Source organism: Balaenoptera physalus (assembly GCF_965194825.1).
Source record: "Balaenoptera physalus genome assembly, chromosome: 12".
Classification (NCBI taxonomy): Eukaryota; Metazoa; Chordata; class Mammalia; order Artiodactyla; family Balaenopteridae; genus Balaenoptera; species Balaenoptera physalus.
In genome coordinates this window covers 1,444,266-1,469,666 of record NC_138897.1, presented here as the reverse complement: position 1 = coordinate 1,469,666, position 25,401 = coordinate 1,444,266, and the positions used below count along the sequence as shown (strand labels likewise).

Here is a 25,401-nt window from a genome sequence, read left to right as displayed (position 1 = left end):
GTAAGAATCAGCTGTGGCCTGCGAAAGGGACTAAGAGTCATGAGGGATCTTGGCTCCAGCAGCCCAGTGGGGGACCCCAGAGTGTCCTGTCCACCGAAATACCATTTCACATCACGCTCTGCACTTACAAACAGGGGGGTAAAAATTAAAAGGATCCTTTTAAATTCTCGAGACTCTACAATTTAAACCCTGGGAAAAATAAAGGTCCATGAGAAGGGCTCCTAAGGGTGAGGACGACACAGCAAACTCAGAACAAACCCCTTCACTGACTCACGTCCCAAGCTGGGGGCAGGCTCGTGCATGTCACCGTGAGCCGTGTGTTCTGGAAAGAAAGGGCAAGCATGGGGATGAACAGCACACGCCGTGAAATTTCAGGATGACGCACATGAGTGAGACATAAAACAGACTCGGAAGGTTTAGCCGGAAGTCGGGAAAGCATAGTGCGAACCAATACACTGGGCAGAAACGACTTAAAGTATAAAAACGGGGGCTTCCCTGGTGGCGCAGTGGTTAAGAATCCGCCTGCCAATGCAGGGAACACGGGTTCGAGCCCTGGCCCGGGAAGATCCCACATGCCACGGAGCAACTAAGCCCGTGCGCCACAACTACTGAGCCTGCGCTCCAGAGCCTGCGAGCCACAACTACTGAGCCCGCGAGCCAAAACTACTGAAGCCCATGAGCCACAACTACTGAAGCCCGGGTACCTAGAGCCTGTGCTCTGCAACAGGAGAAGCCACCGCAATGAGAAGCCCGCGCACCGCAACGAAGAGTAGCCCCCTGCTCGCCACAACCAGAGAAAGCCCGTGCGCAGCAACGAAGACCCAAAGCAGCCAAAAATAAATAAATAAATTTTAAAAATAAAAAAAAAATATAAAAACGGAACGAATACAGCTAAGAAAACGGGGTGAATGCTGCTAAGGGAACACGGGCGTTGGGAGGCCGTGCAGCCCAGACGTCGCTTGGCATCAGCCGCTGTGAGGAAGGGAGGGATGTCCTGTCTGTTGCAACCTGTCTCACCGACATCTGGATGTCATCGTTCAATTTGGGAACAAATCAAAGGAAGGAAAACTAAACTTTAGCAGGTTTGACATACTGATGTCAATCTGGTTTAAAAAAAACTTGAGAAACAGGAATGGCTTAGTAAGTAGTAACTAGAAAAGTTGTATTATCACAATATCAATGAATCTCTAAAGCAAAAACCCCAACCAAATAAAAAGGCTCAGAGGCTGTCACCAGAAGTTTAATAGTATGGCTAGGATGAAATGGAACCCCAAAGTCGGCACCAAATATCAGAAACTTTTCCTTGAGAAAGACTATTAATTAGTCTGTTTAACTGTCTTCGGCGGGAAAAGAAAGAAGCCCCATCAACTGCAGGAGTTTTCAAAGCGGGCCAAATAAAACCCTAAAAATAGGCTCTGGAAGAATCCAGCACGTGAGCCTGAGGGACGGAGCCAATGACCTACAGTCCTTTCCCATTGTTACTGGCTCTGCTCCTGCAGCTTCAGGGTACCCCACGCTTATGTACCAAGGATGGAAAATTGTGCTTAAGGATACAACATAGTGGATCTGGGAGGGTATCCTATTTAAAGGAGAGATTTTTTTTTTCCATCTCTTCATTTTTTGTACCTGATGTGTGCTTTCAAGGTGCTTCTATCTGAGATGGTAATAAAATATTTGATGAGTGTGTCTGTAGTTGGTCTACAATTAGACATCCAGATAACATGGAATTCCAAAACAAATACAAATTCTAATCATTTTTTTAAATTTAAATTTCCCTTAATTCCTGCAACAATTTTGAACCTTTTCCACAGACTACTGGGATTTTATGATATGACTCTGAGTTTAAAAGATAGCTTCCATACTAAAAAGTACAAGAAATATATTTTGGTAACGTGCACAAACATTTCATAGTCTCAACATCACTCAGCTGCATGTGATAAAGCTGAAATTGTATTGATGTCTCAGATATAATGTAACACACATATGAAAACAGATCTAGAACATACATAATAAATCTGGTTTTTAAAGTTTTGTGTTTTTTTTTTAATCATTGTTAGACTGCTTTCCAGGAATTTGAATCTTTTCCACTTCAGCAGAAGTTGCTCGTCAGGAAATCCAGCTGAAGCTACAACCCTGTGGATGGACAGGCTTCTGAGACGGTGATGTTTCACACCAGCTCTTTGCGTGCCCACATCCTTACGCTGGATTTTAAATCGGTTTTAAAAAATATGAGTAGATAACTATGCAGTTGGATTTAGTTGGGGGTCATATTAAAAATTTGCATGTACTGAAACAAAAAGATGTCTTTGGTTAAAAAAAATTTTAAGGAAACAAACAAATAGTATTATATGTCATAACCCTATTTTTTTAAAGTGTGAATGTTGAATGCATAGGGTAAAAAGTCCAAAAAGAAACACATCAAAATGTTAGCAGTGTTATCTTTAGATTGCAGTATTTATCTGTGTATCTTTATAGCTTTACAACTAGGAAGTCTGAAACCTTTAGGTTCACATGCGAGGCCCTGGATGAAGCCCTCCTTTGCAGCGTCTCACCTACCCTTGTCCCCCTGGAATCCTCCACGGAGCTCTGTCCCTCTTAGAAGCGCCTATCAGCCATTCACCTTCCTGCAGAACATCCCAGAACTCATGGGAGAATCTAGAGGGCAGCAAAAATAGCAGCTCTGTGCTTGCCCCTTTAAAAAACCCCATCGTTTCTACGGCTCTGCTCACCAGAGACCACAGGAGAAGGCGGGTGGTGTCATCAGGGCCCCAGGCACAGGCGTGGCAGCTGCATCCGAGGTCGGACAACTGCTGGAAGGACGGCCCGGGCGTCCAGCTGGCTCCCGCGGCCCCAGCCGTGTCAGCGCCACCTCGCGTTCTCACTCCTTCTTTTAACCCTCCACGCCCGCCCCGCGGAGCTTCACGACGTGCGGGTGCCTGACGGATCGAGTGAGCAGCACCCCTCACGTCGGAGACCCCGCGGGGCATCTGGACAGGAGGGCCACCTGCACCCAGGACGGGCGGCCGGCCACCCCTCGCTCCACCCGGACACACAACGGGGGTGCGGGGGGCAACGAGACGCAGTAGGTAGTGCAAATCCGTGATGGCGCCAGGCGACAGGAAGCCCCGCGAGGATGGTGGCTCGGAGCAGGACAGGGCGGGACCCGCAACCCTGGAGCGGCCCGGAGGCGGGCTCCACCCAGCCCTTCCTTCCCCGACACCAGCCCGGACCGTTGGTGACGGGGACGCTGGGCTGCGGTGGGCACGGCTGGGGGGGCGGGGGCACCCCTCCCCGAGGACCCCCTCCTGCCACGTGCACTGGGCAGTCACATCGGAGAGTGACTGTCCCTGGGTAGCAGCGTGTGGGCAGAGGGTCTAGGAAGGCCTGGTGCCGCCCCACCCTGGGATCCCCGCACCTCAAGTCACCGGGAGGAGGTCGGCCTTGTTTCCCACCCAGAGCGCGTCCACTCCCAAGCGACCAGAAGGTGAGTTCACAAGACGTCGGAGGTGCTCCAGGACTAAGGAAGACAGGCAGTAAATAACAAAAAGGAGAAATACACGAGAAGTAGAAGGAATGAAACCGGCAAGAAGAACTTAGAAGAAGCACAATCGTTCCCTTCAAAGAACCAAGGGAGATGTTAGGAGGATGAGAAAGAGTAAAGATCAAGATCGTGACCCCAGAGAGGGCAGGCGTCACATCCCTGTCAAAGTAAAGAGCTCACTGAAGGGGCGGAAGAGCCAGTGGGGACCAAGGGGCGTCCCCAGGGGACCCGGCCATGCACCTCCCAGCAGAGGCATCCGAGGGGCCCAGCCTCGGGGGCGGAGGGGAGAGAGAATGACCAAGACAGCCCAGAGTCGGGATACAAGTCCTCAAACTAAAAGGGTGTGTGAAGCACAAATGGGAAAGATGAGGGGAAATCTGCCCTTACCTCCACAGTGAACCAGGACCGTTTGCGGAGAGACCCCAGGACCACAAGCGGGGAGGCCAAGCCCCCTTCCCACCCCAGTCCCTCAGCCGGTGACCTTCTGTCTGACGACCCTGCAGGCAGGCAGGACTGGCCTCGGGACCAAGACACCCTGTGTCGGAAAGTGCTTGGAGTTTCGGAGATGAAATGAGAGGTAAATGCAAAACAAAGTGTTTACTAAATCAGAGCCATTTCGGAAAAACGTTCACTGCTGGTATATCAGCCTGTATTTCATCATCTGCCCAGAGTATGTGTTTCCAGTAGAAACAAAATTCTACTTTAACATTACCTTTGAAATTAAAGTTTCCAGAGTCTTACCATGAAATTTATGTCAAATTAATTTCTGGGACTCAATGAAGCTTAAAATGAATTCATAATGAGGTGCATTTAAGAGGTATATATAGGGGTTTGGAAGGGCTGATCAAAGAGGTCCCCTTCCTGCCATTAACTCTAATTTCATGATTAGGACACATTTTATCCAGCACACAACACATAATCTAAGAAATGATATGCTTTTACAATTCCTGTATATGCAGAATGTGTGACCAAATGGAAGTTGAATATTGTTACATTATTATTATCATTATTAGTTAATTGAATATTGACAACGTGCACACTTATAAGAGATGCAATGAAGAGATAGTTCCTGTGCTGGAGATTTATATTTTAATTTAGACATACTTATAATTCCAATATAACACGTACAACCTGAGAAAATGATTGTCTCAAAAGTGCAAGATTTCCTGAAATATGTGCTTACAATCGTCACGCTTCCAACTAGATGTCGACAGAGAGTTATATTTAAGAAATTCTGCTTTCAAATAAAATAAGGTATTTTCTAATATTCACAGGTAAATATTAAAAACTTTAAAAGCATATCTTAAATAAATTCAGCTTCTTCAGAAAATGAAATGTGGAGTGCTATAAAGATAGTGGAAAATGTGCACAATTTCTGAATCCACTTCTCATGCATTGGATACTTTGATTTCATGATTACTGCATTTAAGCTGAGAAGCTAAAAATGGAATACATTGTTTAATTTAGTTCAGACACAGTATCCTAATGATATATACAAGATTTATATCACTGTGTATTCCACCTTCCTAAACAACACACATTCAAGCAGAAACAGACAAACGACAGCATTTGTGGCCTGAGCATCGTTACATAGACCATTTCATTCCATCACCATCTGGAGAAAATACCCAGTGACGACAGTTCCCAACTACTCCAGGACACAGACGGCAGGAAATCACCCGGCTCTAAGCTGCTCCCTGAAACAAACCCTCCCCAACCGGAACTGACCGGGCAACCCCTCGGGTTGTCAGGTGGCACCCCTGCCTTCGGCCCCCAGAAACAGGGTGTAGGAAACAAGGAGCCCGTGCGTCGCTCTTTCAAAGACTTGTGGGTAAGAACCACATATTCCACAAGAAGCACAACGTCCTCTCTGCCCGGAATGACGTACTTTTCCTTCCAACATCGGGACTGTGCTTTCACAGAACGATTGTTATTTTGTCAATCATATAACAGTGGGATGTTACTCACATTCATATATTTACACATACAGATGCAATGTTGCTCATATAAATAAAAAAGAGAATTAGATAATCATCTAATCATACAGAAAATTCACAAGATAGACGTGAGTCCTGAAAGTGACCACCTATCACCTGTGTTGAGCACCGGGAAGTCACAGCCAGCTGCCCGGGGCCCTGGACGCGTGGGGACTCCCTGGCCTCCCTCTGGGGCTGCCCCTCCCCACCTCCCCACACCGTCCAGCCCTGCCTCCTCTGCCCCTTGGACTGACATTGTCTCTTTCTCTGATGTTTTGTTCTTTTAGCGAAAACCTGGAACAAGTCATGATATAAATACGTGTAAAATTAGCTAAATAAAACCTTAAACACTCATTTCATCTCTACCATGAACATAAAAAAACCTGAATTTTTTGACTAACTAGAGGAGCCATATCTTCATTTCCATCCTTCAAAATTTGCAAAATCTAAATTAATAAATATTTTATTAGATGTCTATAAAACATTATATCAACTCACTTCATTAACTATTCAACTGGGTATTCATAAAACTTTCATTGCTTCTGAGAACAATTTATACATTGGTTGGATATTCTCACCTCCCAGAATTCCTGAATATGCACCAGCATTGCCAAGAAAACGGGCCAATTATCATTTAACCAGGTACCACATTTTGAAAAATGATTGGCCATTACATATTTACAAATTAAAACATCATTGTTTCTGGGCACCAGAACATGACACTGGAAAAAAAAAAAGCCATGGCTCACTGAGATATAACACCCGTGAAATCGGCAAATCAGGGCATAAAATATTTACATGCCTACCAGTTGCCATGAAATAACTATCTGGACAGTTCCTCCTGACTCTCCCCTGCTGCCCCAGGTCATCCTGGTACTAACCCAGGACTCCTGTTCTGCCCCAGGCCCTCCTGTTCTGCCCCTGGACTGCATGATATGGAACTGAGGCTTGGAATTGGTGGCAAAGGAAAGCCTCATTTTGAACAATTCTTTTCTGCTGCAACAAGACATATTTGCCCCAAACATTCTTAAAACAAAAGCCAGTAAAAATATGCTTCGAAAAAAACCCTGCAACCATAATAGATAACAACAAAAATTGGCTGGAAAAATGTTTTGTGATACATCCAAATCTTCAGAGTTTGGGGGGTTTTTTTTCATCCAGCAATGGAAACTGCTTACACTACTCTTCATCTCTAGAAGCATTAATCCTCTCTACCCGCTCCATGTGAAGAGAAGAGAAGTGAAGAGCTGTGAAGGGGACATTTCCAGGTACAAAGCAAGACTGCAGACGCTGACTGTGAGCCAGGCTGGGACCTGGGACCAGGGACCCTCTGCTGCAGTGCTTGCACCTGGACCAACATGAGGGACTAAAAATAACTGCATGAACAATAAGACACAAAAAGGCCAAAACCCAACTGCCACTTCCGAGGTGCTGGGGGCAAAGCAGGGTCCTGCGCACGATCCCTGCACACGGCACCACCAGGGGGTGGGCAGACCGCCTAAGCCAGCCCTCCAGCCCCACCCTCACGCCATTTAAGGGACCAGCCCGCCCCCCCTCGGGGAGCAGCAAGGGCACCTGCTACGTGGTCTCGCTGCCCCCTGCTGCAGCAGGAGCCCCAGTAAAGCCCTGCCTGAATTCCTCATCTGGCCTCTTATCAATTTCTATTGATGAAAGAGTCCAAGGACCCAGGTGGGTAACAAGAGCCCCCTCCTGCCACCCCACACCTCTACCCTCGTGGGAATATAGCAGGTCAGCCGTGTACACACCACAGAGAAGTGGTCGGCCAGCAGCTCACACCAAGAACTGCTCCCAGGGACACGCTGATTCCCTAATTTAGTGCGTGGTTTCCCATGAAGGCTCCTGTGGTCTCAATGCTGTGTCCCCCCCGAACTCAGATGCTGAAGTCCTAACCCCCAGAGGTGCCGCTGATGGGAGGGGGGCCTTGGGGAGGATGGAGCCTCACAGTGGGATCAGTGTTCTTACCAAAGAGACCCAGAGAGACCCTCACTCACCCCTTATCCATGTGAGGGAAGGACGGGGAGTTAGAGCCCCGGAAGAGGGTCCTCACGGACCGGGCGGGCGTCCTTATCTCAGGCTCCGGCCTCCAGAGCTGGGAGCAGGACACGCCTGTCGTTGCTAAGCCCCCATCTGCGCTGTTGCATCACCGCAGCCTGAACTGACTGAGACTGACGGTGGCCAAAGCTCTTCCATCCAAGATCCCAAACTTGTGTTTTCATTTCATGTTAAAATTTGAAAACCTGCGGGACAGTCGGCCCTAAATCTGCTGTTGACATCTCAGCAAAGTGTCCACACCACCTTCCAACGGGGAGCCCAAGAGGACAACCCACCCGCAAAGAACAAACGCGGAACAGGGAGGGGTTTGATAACAGAAGATGAGGAGGAGCACGTGGGGCCCGGGAGACGGCCCCCCAGGGACTCTGCGGCCCCCGTGTGGCCCGCCCATGGCCCTTTCCCTCCTGCCGCCAGGCAGCCCCAGGCTCGGGGTCACAGTTGTCAGGTGCCTCCGTGAGTGACTTCGGCCTTTCCCAGAGCCAGGAGCTCTGAGCCCGGCCCAGGGTGAGGGCTGTAAGGCACAGCCCTCCCGCCGGCAGCCTGGGCCACCCCGCGGCACCTCTCCCGGCTCTGCTCCTGGCCAGTGGGTGGACACAGAGGGTTCTGGAACTTACGGCCCAGTGCAGGAGCCTCTCACAGGCCCCCCTTCGGCAAGCAGACCTCACAGCCCCACCTGTCTCCTCTCCCTGTCACAGATGTCCCCCCAACGAAGCTTTTGGTGTCTTTTTCCCAGGTGACCCGGAGGACACAGATGGGGGAAACCCCTCTTCACGTTCACTGACCTCCACGGAGATTCCAAAGGACCCTCGGTTTGGCGGGCAGACAGTGAGGAAACACAGTGGCACCAGCAGGTCCCACGTCTGCATCCGAGCTGGAAATCACGGCCCCTTCCCATCACTGGTTCATACCCACTCGATAACCTGGAACTGAACTCCTGACGCTCGTTGGTACTTGAAGTTGCAGTGACTGCTACCCTGGCTGCAGGTCTTGTTATACGATTACTGACTAAAAGCACATACAGTACTTTTATGGATATACTGTATATATAACCTTGATTCTCACATCCTAATAACTAACTTGTATGTCAGTACAATTTGCTTCCTTTGAACTCGTACGTATTTTATTTTGCGCATTTTAAAGCATTCTTCTGACAGGACCCACGGCTTCACCAAAGGCACAGGTGGTGGTTTCGGACTCTGCCCTGAAGCCGCCACGTTCACCTCCCCGCCGCCCAAAGGATGGTGAGGGGGAAGAGACGTTCAGGACGCCTGCACAGGACAACATCTGCAGGAAGGCGAGTGAGGTTACGCTCCCGATTCCTCTCGAGTTGGCCCCAAGTGCGAAGGCAGAACAGAGCTCCCGCCAAGGCCCGTTCTCTGAGCTGGACCAGGGCTGCGGGAGCCCTCCAGGCGCTGCGCCACCTCGCCTGCCGTCCCGCTGGCCCCCGGGCCTCCACCAGGCGCAGCCCCGCACTTGCGGGACCCCTCGCACGCCCGCCCGTCCGCCCTCGGGGCCTCTCTGGGGTGACCAAACCGCCACGCCCCCGAAGGGCATCCCTGTTCAACCCCAGGACCTGCTTTCCTGCTTCAGGGTGCCCACGCTGGCCCCCGGAAGCAGCAGCGCCCCCAGTTGCACCTGGCTCCCCCTCCTGAGGGCTTGCACAGCCTCACCATCATCTGCTGCCTTTGCCCAGCGGCTCTCAGCACGTCCTGGGCTCCGGCTGGAGCCACCCACAGAGGCGGCAGCTTCCAAGCCGTTCCCAGCAGGCCCCCGTGCTCTCCGGGCTGCAGCAGGCGTGCCAAGGGCACCGTCCCCACAACCTCCTCCCCCTGCTCCGGGCCCACCCTGTCTTCCTTTGCCCGGGCTCGCTCGCCTGCCTCTGCCCCGCACCTGCTGTGCGAAGCGCCCGCGGCGCCTGGTGGGCCGGGCCCGTGCGACAGGACGGCGGCCCCAGGCAAGCAGCTACATCCGTGTGGTGCCCATGCACCCCCGACAGCCCATCTGCGCGTTCTTCCTGAGTGTCGACACCACACAGCAGAGCGCGGCCCGCCGTAGGCTCGATCCCGCGGTTCGAAAATCAGCGCCCGTCCTCGTTCGTGGAGATCTCCACGCAAGCCTGCCAACTTGGTCATCTCTGCAGAACTGCTGCACAGACCCAACCCCTCCAGTTAAGAGCGAAGGCGCAGAACCGCGTCAGGGAGCACCAGCCCCTCCCCAGCCTCCACGCCCACGACTGAGGGCGGGCTGTTACGGATCCGATGCCCCGTTCCGATTGTCTGTGTGGAAACTAGGTGAGGCCTTGCAGAAGGAGGCCGGTAGTTATCCCGTCACACGGCAGCGTCGGGGTTTCCACACGTGCTGGAGCCAAAAGGCATCAGCTGAGATAGAGGGTGCATCCTCCAGTCACCACGGAGGCCTCTCGAACCTCCCCTCCTGTGTCTCTACCGCTGGCCCATCAGGACCGCGGACTTGACCCCGTGGCTCAGGCAGGGCCCCCGACACCTGTCCGTCTGTGTGGCGTCCACACAGCAGCAGGAATCGGCTGTGACCACATGGAGCTCATCGCGGGGTTACCGGCCTCCCGCTCGAGGTGCACGCGGGCCTGAACTTCACCTTGGCCGTGCGAGCCCCAGTGGCAGGGCTTTTCCAGATGAATTCGAACCTGGGCCCCGGTCCCAACTCTGACCTCCGTTGCCCGGTTTCATCCCCAGCCTAGCAGACATGTTACAAGGCTGGGAGAGAGGCCTGCAGGGTCCAATGCACGTGGGCGCCCGGCAGGACACAGCTCCGTACAGCACTGGCCCCAGAGCCCGGGGCCCCTGAGCCCCTTCTCTCCAACCTGACGTGTGACTCTGCTCTCCTCTGTCTTCCCTGAACCTGAGAGCTACGAACACAGACTCCTTGCTCTTACGCGGTGAGGAAGTGGGGCACGCGGAAAGGGAACCGGGAGTCCAGGCACACCTGCACGGAGGACTAGCGTTCATGCTGCCCCGACCCGCAGCGGTACCTGCAGTGCCGACCCGCACCCCGACCCGGTGTCCAAGACACCCCCAGTCCTCGGCACCTGCACCCTAGCAGGGGCCAGGTGTGTGGGGGGGTGCAGCCTCGTGGGACTGAGCCCTTAACCTGCGGCTCTGACTCTGATTCCCGGTAGACAGTGTCAGAACCGAGTTAAAATATAAACTGTAAAATGGGTGTTTCATCGGATCCCTGAAAGTAACTGACATTTTCTCTAACAAAATAATGTTTCAGGCTTGCATTGCAGGTGATGAGACGGAAACTGAACTATAAATGAACTGCTTATATTTCTTTTATCTCAGAGCAATTACGCCTCAAGTGCATCAAGCCAACCACCTAAACGAATCCCAGGGAACCTCGGCGTAGTCCTGAAGTCAGATACCTCCCATCCCCCCCAGAATGGTGGAGAAGTTAAAGGAGAATAGGGGGTACATTTTATTTCTCCACCCTTCCCTCCAAACCCTCCCCCAGTTAGATTTCCCATCAATGGAGAGAATTATAAATGCATTCACCTGGTCAGACACCTATTAGGTAATCTCTAAACTGAGATACACCTGGTTCTATTGGCATCTAATCCTCAATCCAGAGACGAGAGAGCTGTTTTCCAAAACCGCTCTGATGACGCCATAAAGCCGGACCTATTAGGTAATCTCTAAACTGAGATACACCTGGTTCTATTGGCATCTAATCCTCAATCCAGAGACAAGAGAGCTATGCTTTCCAAAACCACTCCCATGACGCCATACAGCCCGACCTATTAGGTAATCTCTAAACTGAGATACACCTGGTTCTATTGGCATCTAATCCTCAATCCAGAGACAAGAGAGCTATGCTTTCCAAAACCACTCCCATGACGCCATACAGCCCGACCTATTAGGTAATCTCTAAACTGAGATACACCTGGTTCTATTGGCATCTAATCCTCAATCCAGAGACAAGAGAGCTATGCTTTCCAAAACCACTCCCATGACGCCATGCAGCCGGACCTATTAGGTAATCTCTAAACTGAGATACACCTGGTTCAATTGGCATCTAATCCTCAATCCAGAGACGAGAGAGCTATGCTTTCCAAAACCGCTCCGATGACGCCATACAGCCCGACCTATTAGGTAATCTCTAAACTGAGATACACCTGGTTCTATTGGCATCTAATCCTCAATCCAGAGACGAGAGAGCTATGCTTTCCAGAACCGCTCTGATGACGCCATACAGCCGGACCTATTAGGTAATCTCTAAACTGAGATACACCTGGTTCTATTGGCAACTAATCCTCAATCCAGAGACGAGAGAGCTATGCTTTCCAGAACCGCTCCGATGACGCCATACAGCCTGAACGGCGCTGGCTCGGGAAAACCTGACACCCTTCTGAGGGGCGATTCTGACGCCCATTACGAAAATTAGTTTTCAGTCTGCCACGTTATTAAGTCGCTGTTCCCCGTCTGCCTCGGGAGGAGGAGGCCCATAGGAGCCAAATCAAAGTTAGGCCAAGGGATTCTCAAGTTAATTTAGTTTAATTATGAGAGTTGAAAACTACTACAGATTCTGCCCTGTCAATAGACGACTGGTTAATGAATGCTTCTGGTTAAATTGTAGCTCTTTCACCAGTCGCTTTCTTTACTGCAAACTTCTCCAAAAAACTGCTGAGTCAGAACCCGCGTACGCACCTGAATCATGAACGCTGCTCACACGCGCTCACGGGGAAGCAACTGCGGGGCACTGGTTAGGGTGGGGGGGGGGTGGAGGATATTTTTACACAAGAAAATTTAGATTTCACCCCTTCCCTGTTCATGAATTTGGACCACTCTCCCCACATCAAATACCAGAGACGCGTGGACGAGGCCCAGACTCTGCCGCCCGCCCCCGAATTTCTCCTTCCCCGGGAGCAGCTCAGGTGCCGTCAGACTCACCTGAGTTAGAATGTTCCTGTTCCGTCCGCGTCGCAGGCCTGGGGTCCTCGGAGTTCACCTCCTCCACGTCGGAGAATCCCGGCTGCATTCCTGCTGAGTCACATCCGGCCGAGGCCACGCCCCCGCCGAGGCCACGCCCAGCTTGTCTTGTGGACCACGTACGCATGCTCCAGGCATCCTCATCTTCAAATAATAAAACCCACAAACGTCAAAACTTCGCCCCGGGGCCCGTCTTCCTCGCCCCGCTTTACTGTCCGCCCTCGGGGCAACCCTGCAGCTTACGCCCCAACTCACACACCAATTTCTCCACCAGGTTCTCTGGATTCCGCCTCCAAGAAACCCTGCTCCATCCTCATGTCCCTGGCCTCCCTGAGCTCCTGTTCTGTGGACCCTGCCATCTGTCCATCGTCCTTGGGCTCCGTGGGCTCCGTCCGGGTTCCCCTCCCAGGGCTGACGCTCCCGCGAAGACCCTTGCTGACTTCTCTTCCCTCGTCCGGACGCGGGGACCCCTGCCTCAAGCCTCAGCCCCGCCGCCCTCTGGCTTTTCCCTCCTCCGGGGACTCCTTCACTCCCAGGCTTCAGCCACTGCCCACTGATTGACGATTTTCTGATCTGCTTCCGCTGTCTCAAACACCGGCCACCCCGATGCCATGCAGACACATGAATCTTAACACGTCCCTAACAGACATGTCACCCCCTTTCCTATAAATCTCTCCTTGCAAAGCGGTACTCGAGCTAAAAGTCTGGAGTCACTCGTGCGAATTCCCTGTCCCTGACCCGCTCCCCAAATCATGCAATGACGACGTCATGTCAGTTCTCACCCCTTAATTCTCTTTCATTTCTGCCCTTCTCTCCATCACGCGGCCTCTATCATCTCTCAGGTACATTAGCAGGCAGCCTCCTAAGGAAATTCTATGCACTATTCTTGTCCCAATCTAATCTCTGACAAAAGATCAAACACCGTCCGACCACATCTCTCCTTCTGAGATCCCTCCAGGTCGTCAGGGCAAACTGATTCGCGGGCCTGCGGCTCCCAGCCTTGAACCAGGTCCCATCGAAGGAACCCTGCAGCCTTTGGGCCATTGCCCCCGGGTTCCTCAGCTTGGAATCCCCTTTCTGATTTCACCCTCCCCACTTTGTCTGCATGCCTTTCAGTGGTCCTTAAACCTCAGCTGGGGTCGCACGCCTTCCAGGAAGCAGGTTCTGCCTCTGCCCTCCGGCTGAGTTGGGGACCCTGGCCAGGAGTTGGGGACTCCAGTCCATCACCGGCAATGCACTCGGTGTGTGGAACACTGCTCTAGATTTACCTGCCTCCTTCACCAGACTCTGAACTTTGAACCCTGGATTCTTTGTGTTTCTAGCCCAAGGCTTCACGCGTGGCGCACGACAGTTGTTCAGTGAATGTCTCTTGCATGGATGTGGGCTGGTGGGAAGGGGGTGTAGAGGTTACTACAGCCACTTGTTTTGACTGGCAGAGACTCACAGGACCCCCTATTCTATACGTTTCTCACTTAGAGTTGACTCATCTTTAACCAGGAGATGCCTGTGCACCAGAGACAATGGGCCGAATTCGGTGCTTAGCTGATGGCTTTGTTTTGATTAAAAGCAAGCAGTTAGACAGAGACCCCACAAAGGGGGTCTCTCACAAAGGGCTGCCCTGAACACAAAACCTGCCCGAGTGAGCTTAACCGGGCGCTTTGATGCTAAAACAATGAGAGTAAATCTGCAGCTTTCAAAGGGTTGCAGGACGGTCTTAAGTAATCAACTTCCAGGTCCTCAACTTGCAGTCTTACTCTTTCCTAAAATCGATCTGCTTGAGAATGAGCCTGTGTCATGAGTTCCCGTCCCCACTTTCCTTCCGTAGCAAAGGCTTGTCACTCACTCCTCCAAATGGACTGTGGCACATGCCCGGGTGTAAAAGCATCTCTGGCCAACAAAGGAACAATTGCAATATCGTTGTCAACTCTAAAAAACGTGAGTGACGCCAGTGATTACATAACAAACCCTTTTGCAAGTCTGATGGTTTCCAAATCTTTGCCTTCAACAAAGTTGAAGGAGGCCCTTAACTGAGTCTGGAGGTGATAGATCACTGAAAACATTTTTTGATCGATCACCATGTGACTATTGGCATGCAGCTCAGAAAGAGTTGGAAATATTGCATGTCACGGCTACAACAAAGTTTCTTCCATTTCTATGGTGAATTTACATTAACAAGTTTCTTAGAATATATATCTATAAAATCAGAAAACAGGAATAGATTGGAGGAGGAACGCTATTCCATTCTAGCAATGAGAAATATTCATCTACAAATATATAACTAAATAGAAAAGCAAGCTATCCGCATCACATCTATAAATACACTTCTGACTACTGTGTTTAATAATTATTAAATTTATTTTAAATGATTAATACTTATTAAATTTTATAATTTATTTATTTTGTTTTGATAGACTATGTCCTTACAATAATTATACTAATAAATCCAGAAGAAATCAGAGCTTTATGAACACAAAATTTTTCCAATTATTTTAATTTTAAGCCTATGGATTTGTTTTTTGCAGAGAATCATGATAAGATAAAGGACCAAAAAAATTGACACATAATATTATATAACATTAGGGTAAATTCTTATTGGGAAGAGAAACAGAAATATAAATTTAAGGGAAAAAATAATATTTAACTTCTGGCTGTTAAAGAAGAGTCTGTTCCTTGTCTTTTTATTCTTTTATTTATTTTTAAAATAAATTTATTTATTTTATTTATTTATTTTTGGCTGCTTTGGATCTTTGTTGCTTTCTCTTGTTGCGGTGAGCAGGGGCCTTCTCATTGCGGTGGCTTCTCTTGTTGCAGAGCACAGGCTGTAGGTGTGCGGGCTTCAGTAGTTGTGGCACGTGGGCTCAGTAGTTGTGGCTCACGGGCTCTAGAGCACAGGCTCAGTAGTTGTGGCACACGGGCTCAGTTGTTCCGCGGCATGTGGGGTCTTCCCAGACCAGGGCTCGAACCCGTGTCCCCTGCATTGGCAGGCGGATTCTTAACCACTGTGCCACCAGGGAAGCCCTGTTCCTTGTCTTTTTAGATTGATAGTAACATGTACGAAATTGCTATAGTACTTAGACTCTATGTGATTCATTTTAAGGGTATTATAGAAGTTTAATTTTTAAAGACCAGTAGATATCAATATAGTGGAAATTACATCTTTGTAACTGTTTAAACTTCTGATGAAAAAGCGCAGATGTCAGCTTAAAGGTGCAAAGGGGTACATCATTTTATGATGCTCTTTAGGGACACCCAAGAGAAAAAGCTTGAGGGTTGGTTATTCTGTGCCTTCAGCAAACTGTGTCACCTTTGTGTCCCAGGGGTCCCTCTGGGTGCTGGGGAGACACTCCCACCCTGCAGGATGGGAGCTTAGAGAAGTGAACAATTAACATGGGAACAGTGGGAGATCAAGGGTCTATCTGGGGGCCTGAGGGTCTTGCAGGGAAGGCTCCATCCAAAAGAGATCTCGAGTCCTGGGCTGTGAAGTGAGTCCAGGAAGGTCTCCACGCAGGGAGGATGTTGAACAAAATGCCAGAGATGGGAGGCCTGGGGTGTATCGGCCCCAGGACCGCAGGTGGAATGGAGGCAGAGGCAGTGTGCAGAGCTGGGTTGGAGAGGCCGGGCCGTGGGCACCAGGCGAGGGGCACCCCCGGGGTCTTCACGGAGCAGAGCATCAGGATCAGGTTTGGACTCCAGGAGCGCCTCTCTGGCCGTGGTGGGAAGCCGGGCGGCGGGGAGCCCAGCTGGGAAACGCCACGCTGTCCAGGGGAGACGGGAACGTGGACCAGGGAAGCAGAAGGGAGTGCAGCCCCAGCCCTTCCCGAGGAGCCGGGAAAGGGCGAGAATCAGAAGGAACGGGGCTTGGGGGGCGCGGGAGGTGATGGGACAACACGGAGGAGCCGGGGGTGGGAGAGGGGATGGAATAGCCGAGTGTGTCCCGGGCCCGGTGGTGAAACAGCCCTGGTTTACCGCGTATGGCCCGGTGCCCAGCACACCTGGATTAACTCTTTTAATCCTCACCGCAGTCCCACAGGGGAGGAAGGGCTCTTTGTTAACTGCCTTTGACCGATGAGAATCGAGGCACAAAGAAGAGGAGGAAGCGTCCAGGATGGTGCGACAGCTGCTCAGAGAGGCTGCGTGTGGCCAGCTGCGTCCTGAGGCCGCCCGGGGCAGCAGGCCTGGCGTGTTGTCCAAACACAACGTGCCTTGTAAAACATTACTTGGACAAAACCCAAGAGCCAAACGAAACGTATCTGCAAGCTGGCCTTTTACGGACCTCAGTCCTTGACTTAGTTCTCTTGGTCAAACGGGAAACTTGTATGAAAAGTATTGTGGTGGGAGAAGCATCTGGAAGGATCTAGGATGAACCCCAGATTTTTCACCTTGGGAACTGCAAGCTCTGGGGTGCGATTCACCAGGCCAGGGTTAGAGTGAAGACAAAGACTCAGCTTCAACAACACAGAGGCCCTCGTGGCATGGCTTCGAGAAGCCACAGGATGGCGACGGGTGTCTCTCTCCCCACGGGGACTCCATTCAGAAAGTGCGGTCCCCTCGTCTTGCTGCTCTGCTGTCCCCTGGGCCGTGTCCTCATTTGCTTGGTCCTTCCTTTCCCGCCTGCAGTGGGTGAGTCATCAGCCGTGGACCTGCGCAGAGAGCGGGCCCCTGAGAACAATCCTGGTTAGAATCATTTCTTCGCCTTATTTAGGCAGAGGCAGATATGGCTACAGAGATGCACGTGTGTTTGACGGTCCTTTTAAGCCCCATTTTTGCTAAATGTTTATGTGTTACAAAACATTCCCTTCCTTTTTCCTTCATTAGTCTGTGAATTCCAAATTAACAGCCCCACGCTCACCAACAGTCTCAAGAATGATGCAACGCGATTAAAAGGAACAAGAGAAGGACCGTTAGAACCCGGCACCTGCCGCCCTGGTGAGTTATTGGCCCCCGAATGCCTGCACCCCACCCCCGCAGTGATGTCTCTTATTTACCCTTAAGGCACTTGACAGCTGCTATGTGGCTGTCTATGGCAGTTTGGTGGAAACAATAATAATACATTATAAATCAATGAAAATGAAGTTTTTGCTGTGATAATCTGATATAGATTTGCTAACATTTGTATGAAATTCAATTCTGTTTGATTGCATCAGCATATGCTTCATTTCTTCCAGCACTATTGATTTTGAAGGTTCTTATCCATATGTCTAAATTATTTCTATTACATCCTTGCATTACTGTTCAGAAATAACCTGGGTAAACAGAAGCCATTTTTCCATTTTCCATTGTTTTTCCCTTTTGCTCATCCTAGTTCAATGCTCAGGTCTATATTTTGAATGGAAAGAGGTGCCTTTTGAAGAAAGTCTTCCTTTCTTCACCAACAGTTAATGCTAAGCTGTCATCGCAAGGCGCCCATTTCCATTTTTAACATTTATGGTTGTCATTATTGTTATTTTCATTGTTATTGCTTTCTGAGAGCATCTGTCTGTTATGATGGGTCAGATTTTCAAGGAGCATTTTAAATGATTCCGGAATCTACAGCTACATGTTAATCTTCTTGGGGAAAAAAAGTACGATTGTGCATCTTACTGAGGCCAATTAATAACCAAAAAATGCTGAATTTTCAACAGAGAGTCAAAAAGCAAAGGAAGCCAAAGGGGAAAATTTATATCTGTACTGCGTTCAGCTCATCTGACAGGACACACTTTCAAATGGGCAGAGCAGGCTTCGTTGCCCTCCTTCTGTGGACAAGAGAGCGGCCGCTTTCTGCCAGGATGGGGACCAGGACTCAGCCTCCTGTTCCTCCAGGAGGTCCCATCTCGGCTCCCAGACTCAATTTTTTTCACGCAGAGTCTTTAGTTAGTATCACCTGCTGTGGTGGGAACACGAGGCAAAGGGGAAAGTTAATACATTCACTGAATGAGGCTTTTCTAGTTGGAAATGAAATTGATTTCTAAATCAGTGCCCCAAGAAGTGAGCTGGCCTCAAAACAGCTCTGAGTCTTCAATGTTGTTAAGGCTGAGTGATGATTACTTGCCCAGATAGTGGCACTTCTCACTCAAACTTGACCTGCCATCTTTTATATAGCAACCTATATATTGTAAATAAAGCAATTTATTTTAACTGTAGCAACAGCTTTTAAAATAATGAGGACAAATCACAGTATTATAAAGAATACACCAAGCTCACCAGAACTCCAAAAGTAGAAGAAACATTCTCGACCTTGGTAACTTATTTCAGCAATTCTTGCACATACCTTACGTTTGTATTCACACGTGAAACAGAATCGCTATCTTGCATCACGTCACCTTAAAAACTATTTTTTTATCTCCTCTGAGACAAATTCCACCTGTACATGAGACTAGGTAGCACACAGCCATTTTTACAACAAGTAACATGAAAAGTTAGTTTGCTTTTCTTTTCTATTGCATCATCACTCTTTTTTTTCATCCAAGGCCCTTAATTTTTAAAGCACTGCTCTCAGGGACTAAAAACAAAACAAACCCAGTTGGTAGAAATCAACACGTGTTCTCCGTGCCTCTGCAAGGGCAGCCTCTGAGCCCCGCTTCCCTACAAAAGCTGGACAGATAGACGGACAGAAAGAGAGCAGAACAATGGCGCCGGGGATGGAGGGGCCTCGGGAGGCCGGTGGGTCCGCCCGCAGCCCCACGCACTTCAGCCCAAACCGTCCGGACAGATAGGCGGCTCCAGGGGCAGAGTCCATGAGCGCCCTCGTAATGTGTTTCGGAGTTAAATAAGTCATTTCACCTGGGCTGCCTGGGGCCCTAAAACTAAGTTGAAAGCATTCGGAAAACGTGTAAATATCTAAGCCAACAAAACGCTTATGACAGTCGTCTCCCGACTCTGCCCGTCATGATAACGACTCAGTAGAATTGGGGGTGGAGGTGACTCGCCTTGATTTCATTTAATGATCAGGCATCAGTCTCTGCAAAATAAATAGACAACTTTAGTAAACCACTTTTTAAAAATAAATTTATTTATTTATTTATTTTTGGCTGCGTTGGGTCTTCGTTGCTGTGCGCAGGCTTTCTCTAGTTGCAGCGAGCGGGGGCTACTCTTCGTTGCGGTGCGTGGACTTATTGTGGTGGCTTCTCTTGTTGCGGAGCACAGGCTCTAGGTGCGCGGGTTTCAGCAGTTGTGGCACACAGGCTCAGTAGTTGTGGCTCGCGGGCTCAAGAGCACAGGGTCAGTAGTTGTGGCGCATGGGCTTAGTTGCTGTGCGGCATGTGGGATCTTCCCGGACCAGGGCTCGAACCCGTGTCCCCTACATAGGCAGGCGGATTCTTAACCACTGCACCACCAGGGAAGTCCCCAAACCGTGTCTTTTAAAGACATGCATTAACTTTATTTTACTGAAACTTTACTCCAATCAGATTAGTTTTATACATACGTATATATGTGTGTATATATACAGAGAGAGAGACATGTGAGTTATCACCAGGAGTTACTTGGTCAATAACAGATCCCTTTAAGTGACTTTAACAGAGGAAACAGAGCTTTAAAGGTAAAGATGTTTTTTAAAAAAGAGGGAAGCATCAAGCTACATTATCAGATTTAAAGTTTCAGGAGTTTATTTGTATGATGCCTTTGATTAACAACTATCTTTGTTAGTCAAATGTTGACCCTGAAGACTTTAACATAAGTCTTAATTTAAAGTTTAAATTATACCACTTCTGATTTAACTTCACACTTTACCAAAACCATTTTTGAGGGAGTCTTCTGTTGTGATTTTATAAATCGTGTTCACATCCACTCCCCTCCATTCATTCTTGCAGCAAATGTTTCCAGACACCTGCTTGGGGACAGTCACACGGCAGCACCTCGGGGGACTAAGGGAGTGAACGGGGGCAGCCAGTGCGTGAGGCCAGTTTCGTACCGGCAGAGGCTGAGCTGCACAAAGGTGAAGCCAGACCCTGTGGAGCTGGAAAATGCACAAGCCCTGAACTGTAGGCTCCAAATCATTCTTTGGGGGTTTTTTGGTGCACATACACCATTCAAACCCTGTTCCCTCCTGACACCCTCTGCACTTGATGCCCTAGAATTAAAGCGCGCTCTGAGTGGCCTACGGATATGAGCATCGTCTTCCGGAATGGCGTTCCACGTGAAGACAGGATCGGGGCTTCCAGAAGGCGGACCTGTTATCACACAGGCGGCTGCAGCTTTGTGACTGGGATTTGAATCACTTGCCAATAAATTAAGGATATTTTAAAGTGAGAGAGCCGTGTGGGATGTGTGCGGGTTGTTAAAAATGCCATCTCTGACCTATTTCCGGGACTTCCCTTGTTACCCACTGGCCACTACCCTTCCGTGTTATGAGACCTTGTCTCTTCTAGGTCAACCAGACCCTGGCGGAGTTAAGTCCTCCCGCATTACTGTTTTCTTACCTTAAAATGCCTCCAAAGACCCCAGTGCCATTGCCTCTGGCTCTGCTGGCCTCCATGGTCACCCTGAGCGGGGTCTTGGTGCTGTCTCACGGGCTGGGTGGTGTGTCCTGGGGCCAAACATGGGCCTGGCCGTGAGCCGACCCTGAACTCTGTGCCCAGCTTGGAGCGACACTGGTCTCCCCCGGCCTCACCGCTCCGTCTGGAAGGCCCAGGTTCTGCCTGCTCCTCCACGACTGAGGCTGTTTTCTCGGGTTTGTCTGAAGGCACCTGCATTTTGCATCGTGTGGTCATCGCGAACCCACATCCTTCACCACGGGGGACAGCGGATGGGCACCTGTGCTGCTCGTGACCAGTAACCCCTGGTCCCAACTCCCAAGCAGACGCCAGGTGAGGGCACACACCTCTCTATAGGGCAAATCAGAGACTTGGAGCCATGAAACACAGGGCGACACAAAGCCGGGGGCTGGAGTCCTGGTGACCCACTTCTCATTCCGTTTTCTCCACCGCAACACGGGGGAGGTCACTTCACAAAATATCCCACATCAGCCTCTAGCTTTTGTCAAATGGCGGTACCCTTGCCAAGAAGCCCGGCTGTGGGAAGGGGCTTCCAGACCACAGGGAGAGGGGCAGAGCCTACCGCAGGGGGTGCAGGGGCGGGATTCGGTCTCTCGTGCCCTGGAACGGGCTCCAGGCCGGCTGCCAGGGGCTGCCCGGGGCAGCCGAGGGAAGGTGCCCACCGCCCGCACACACACACCCAGCTAGCCTGTGAAACGAGAGACGGGCTGAAAGGCCCTCGGTCGTCGTGCCAGGGCTGCGTGTTGTACATGTTGCAGTTGCCGCGGGGCGGGGCGTGTCCATTTCAGAAAGAAAGTAAGCAGACGAGGGCTTCACTGCTCCTGCCTCGCGGCTCCACAGCCGGCTGTTTGCAGGGTGCTGCCCCGACGGTGCCAGCGGCTCTACAGGACTGTGCTGACGGGTGGCCCACACGGCGGACACGTTTTCCTCCGCCCCTGCTTTTCCCGCGGCTCACACGCACTCTCCGACCCTCTCCGCTGCCTCCTCGTCCTTTTCAGTCTTTCTCATCTGGCCCTTCCGTTGCTGTTCACCCTGCTTATTGCTCCCAGCAGCCCTGACATACCGCACGTCATCTGAAACCGCAGACGACAGGATGCAATAAGCTGGAGGAAAGCAGCAATCGGAGGAAAGTTCTTCATTCACTCTCGCTCCTGACTCTCTGTCTTCTTACCCTATATAGAAAATAAAGAAATCAATACCACCTCACAGGGCTTGATAAAAGTGCCAGCCGAGTACAGCAGACACACTGGATATAGTAAATTAAAGAGATCAAAATTTTCCAGTTCACTCTGCCCACACCCTCCATAAACTAACAGGCCTGTCGGCCGGGTGTCCGTCACAGGGAGCTTTATTTCATCTGCGCCTCTGATTATCTGGGGAATGAACGCATACCTGCCGGGGTCCGGCAGCCTCGGTATCAGGGTGTGAAGATGTGTACCTGGGGGAGAGGTTATGTGGGAGCCGAGGCCGGGCCAGGCGCCTGTTTTCCATCCGAGATGCACATGTGGTACACGGGACGCAGGCGGTGGGGTCCACGGGACACACGCCTACAGGGCACTTGCATGTTTAAGCTCCTGAGTGTGGGAGAGAAAAGTGTCACCTGGTGTGCTGTCTGGATGCAGATGGAAGTGTGGGCTGGGAGGGCCGGCTCTGCCCCCTCGTGCAGCCGTAGACGAGATACGTGACCGAGGGAAGCCCGGGGGTCCTGCCTGCAAAACAACAACAATGACAGCAGTAATAGTAACACCAAAAGGACAGGGTTGTGGGGAATAAAGAACAATGCGTATAAAAGACCTGGACATCACAAGTGTTCACACAAGGTTGGTTTTCTTCCCCCTGGTGTGCAGGCAGACATACACCCACACACTTACACATACACACATGCACAAGCGTAGACACACACGCATGCACGGACACACATATGCGCATAAACATATACACACACATACAACCATGCATGCAGGTATCCACAGACACACAGGCACGCACGCAGATGCGGGCACCATAGGAAACCGAAATATTGTTTTGCTTTTCGTCTCACTAAAAGACAATTTTCCCTCCAGGTAGACAGACACTCAGTGTATATATTCCTAGTAGATCAAATTATGAAAGAAATATCCATTCGATAGCAGCTCTTTACATACAATTTACCAGCATAGGAATAAACATTTTATTTCGTACAATTCATATTAACTGGACTAAAATCCAGCGGGTTGCCGCCAGGAGGGGCTGGAACGTCTGTGCTCCCGGCAGTGACAGCTGAGAAAGCGCTGGCCCTGCTACATGAGCCCGATTCCCCGGCAAAGCCGCGACCCTTGTCAAGTAACTGACACTTGCCCGACGTTGGAAATGAACTAATAGCTTCCACTGACCGTCGGAGAAATGAAGAAGGAATCAGAGAGCAGTCGGCACGGCCGGGCCGGCCTTAGAGACACCACGGGACAGCGCGGGAGCCCGGGCACCACCGAATGGGGCCAATCGCACCTGCCGACGCGCACGCACGTTCCCACGCCCGGAAGTGGCCCCGACGCGCCGCGGGGATAACAGGGCGGTGCCGGGAGGTCTCTGTCCGCCGCCTGCCTTAGCAGCGCGCTCGTTCCGTTAAGGTTGGGGCCGCGCGGCCTGCACGGAGGTGCCGGGTGAACCGGGCATCCACGGACGTGATCATCGGTCCCAGGGCTGGGGGCACACCCCAGGGCAGGCGGGCAGGGCCCTGCACACCCCTGGCTCTAACCCACTGCCTGGTCAGCACAGAGCTCACTCGGCCCAAGGCTTCTCACGAGTAAAATCGGGGTACGGGGACCCACATTCCCAGGGTATCACCGGGAAGAACAAGGTGAACACGTGCAGGACGCCTGCCGTGCAGTCTGGGCGCGATGAATGGCAGGCGCCCTTCTTGCAAAATCGGAACTAGTTCACGGCCACCTGGCCACGTGCGCTCCCGGCGCCGGTCGCTAGGGACGGACAGCGGCACAGCCCGGCTCTTCCCACGGAGCGCGCTGCGTCCAAGCTCAAGTGACCAGGCCACACACCCCGGCTTTGATCTCAGTCCTGTCACCGTGGGTGACAGCTGGCCTTCAAAAGAGTAAATATTTATGCCGGGAATGTTGGAACTCGCATAGAAACAGAGCACCGCGGGGGGCCCGCGTGGCCCCTGCACCGCGACAGCCGGCGCCTGGGTCACCTGCGTGCTGCGGGTTCTCTCCATCCCACCGCCTGTTTCACAGCAAATCCCGACAGCGTTTCACCCCTAAACACGCTTCTTTAACAACGTAGCCTTGTCGTCATTACTGCACTTGAAATAATTAAAGACAATTTCCTCACGTGATCAAACATCTAGTCAGTTTTCACACATCCCTGACGGTCTCAGAAACGTCTTCCTATAGTTGGTTTGCCTGACTCTCCGCCACCCTTTCCACAGTCTGGGCTAGAAGCAGGGGCTCAGCCTGCTTTCCGGCACGAGACGCACTTGCTTTGTGTTGTGATCTGCTTTGTCACGAGCCCTCATCTCTCCCCAACGCCTCCTCCCCGGCCTTCCGGGACCCCCAGGTTCCTCTCCGTTCAGGTTTCTGTTCCGAGTTGCACCGTAGTTTCTTCATTGCTGTTTCATTCGAGGCCAACTCCAGAAGCCTTGTCTGCAAGGCGAGGACTTTCCAGTCCTTCAGAGGTCCACATCTCACAGCTCACGTCCTGGGCTACGGCCGAGAAGTGAGCCCCAGAGCCACCCTGTCGGCAGCACACAACCTCAACCAGGAACGGCCCCCCTTGCTGGAGAGACGAAGACCAGTCCAATGAGAAGCACCCTCTCGCTTTAGCGCCTGTCTGAAAAGCTTGACTGGTGCAGTTCTGTCTTATGAAGCATCTCTCCTCATTGCAATCTCCTTTCTCGCCTCTTTTTTTAAAAAATATATGTATGTATGTATGTATTTATTTATTTATTGGCTGCGTTGGGTCTTCGTTGCTGCGCGCGGGCTTTCTCTAGTAGCAGTGAGCGGGGGCTACTCTTCGTTGCATTGCGCAGGCTTCTCATTGCGGTGGCTTCTCTTGTTGTGGAGCACGGGCTCTCGGCGTGCAGGCTCAGTAGTTGTGGTGCACGGGTTTTGTTGCTCCGCGGCATGTGGGATCTTCCAGGACCAGGGATTGAACCCGTGTCCCCTGCATTGGCAGGTGGATTCTTAACCACTGTGCCACCAGGGAAGCCCTCTTGCCTCTTCTTAAAAAGGAAAATGTTTCTCCCTAGACACACTGAGGGCCAGAGTCAACTCCCCTAATCTCTTTACCACATTTTATTCCCACCTTCATCCTCTCCCCATGAGCTCTCCTCCCCAGGCCGCCCGTTTGCTTTAGGTGCACATCACGAGCCAGTCTGTGTAAAC

The 25,401-nt window shown here is 51.0% G+C and overlaps 1 long non-coding RNA gene across 1 annotated transcript in view; it reads right to left on the bottom strand.

Moving 5' to 3' along the window:
* Positions 1–12,646, bottom strand: part of LOC309639635 — a 187,076-nt gene extending 174,430 nt beyond the window's left edge. Inside the window, exon 1 of the long non-coding RNA XR_014251778.1 lies at positions 12,516–12,646. This is a non-coding gene — a long non-coding RNA (uncharacterized lncRNA). The remainder of the gene's footprint in view (positions 1–12,515) is intronic.
* Between the last annotated feature and the right edge of the window lie 12,755 nt (positions 12,647–25,401).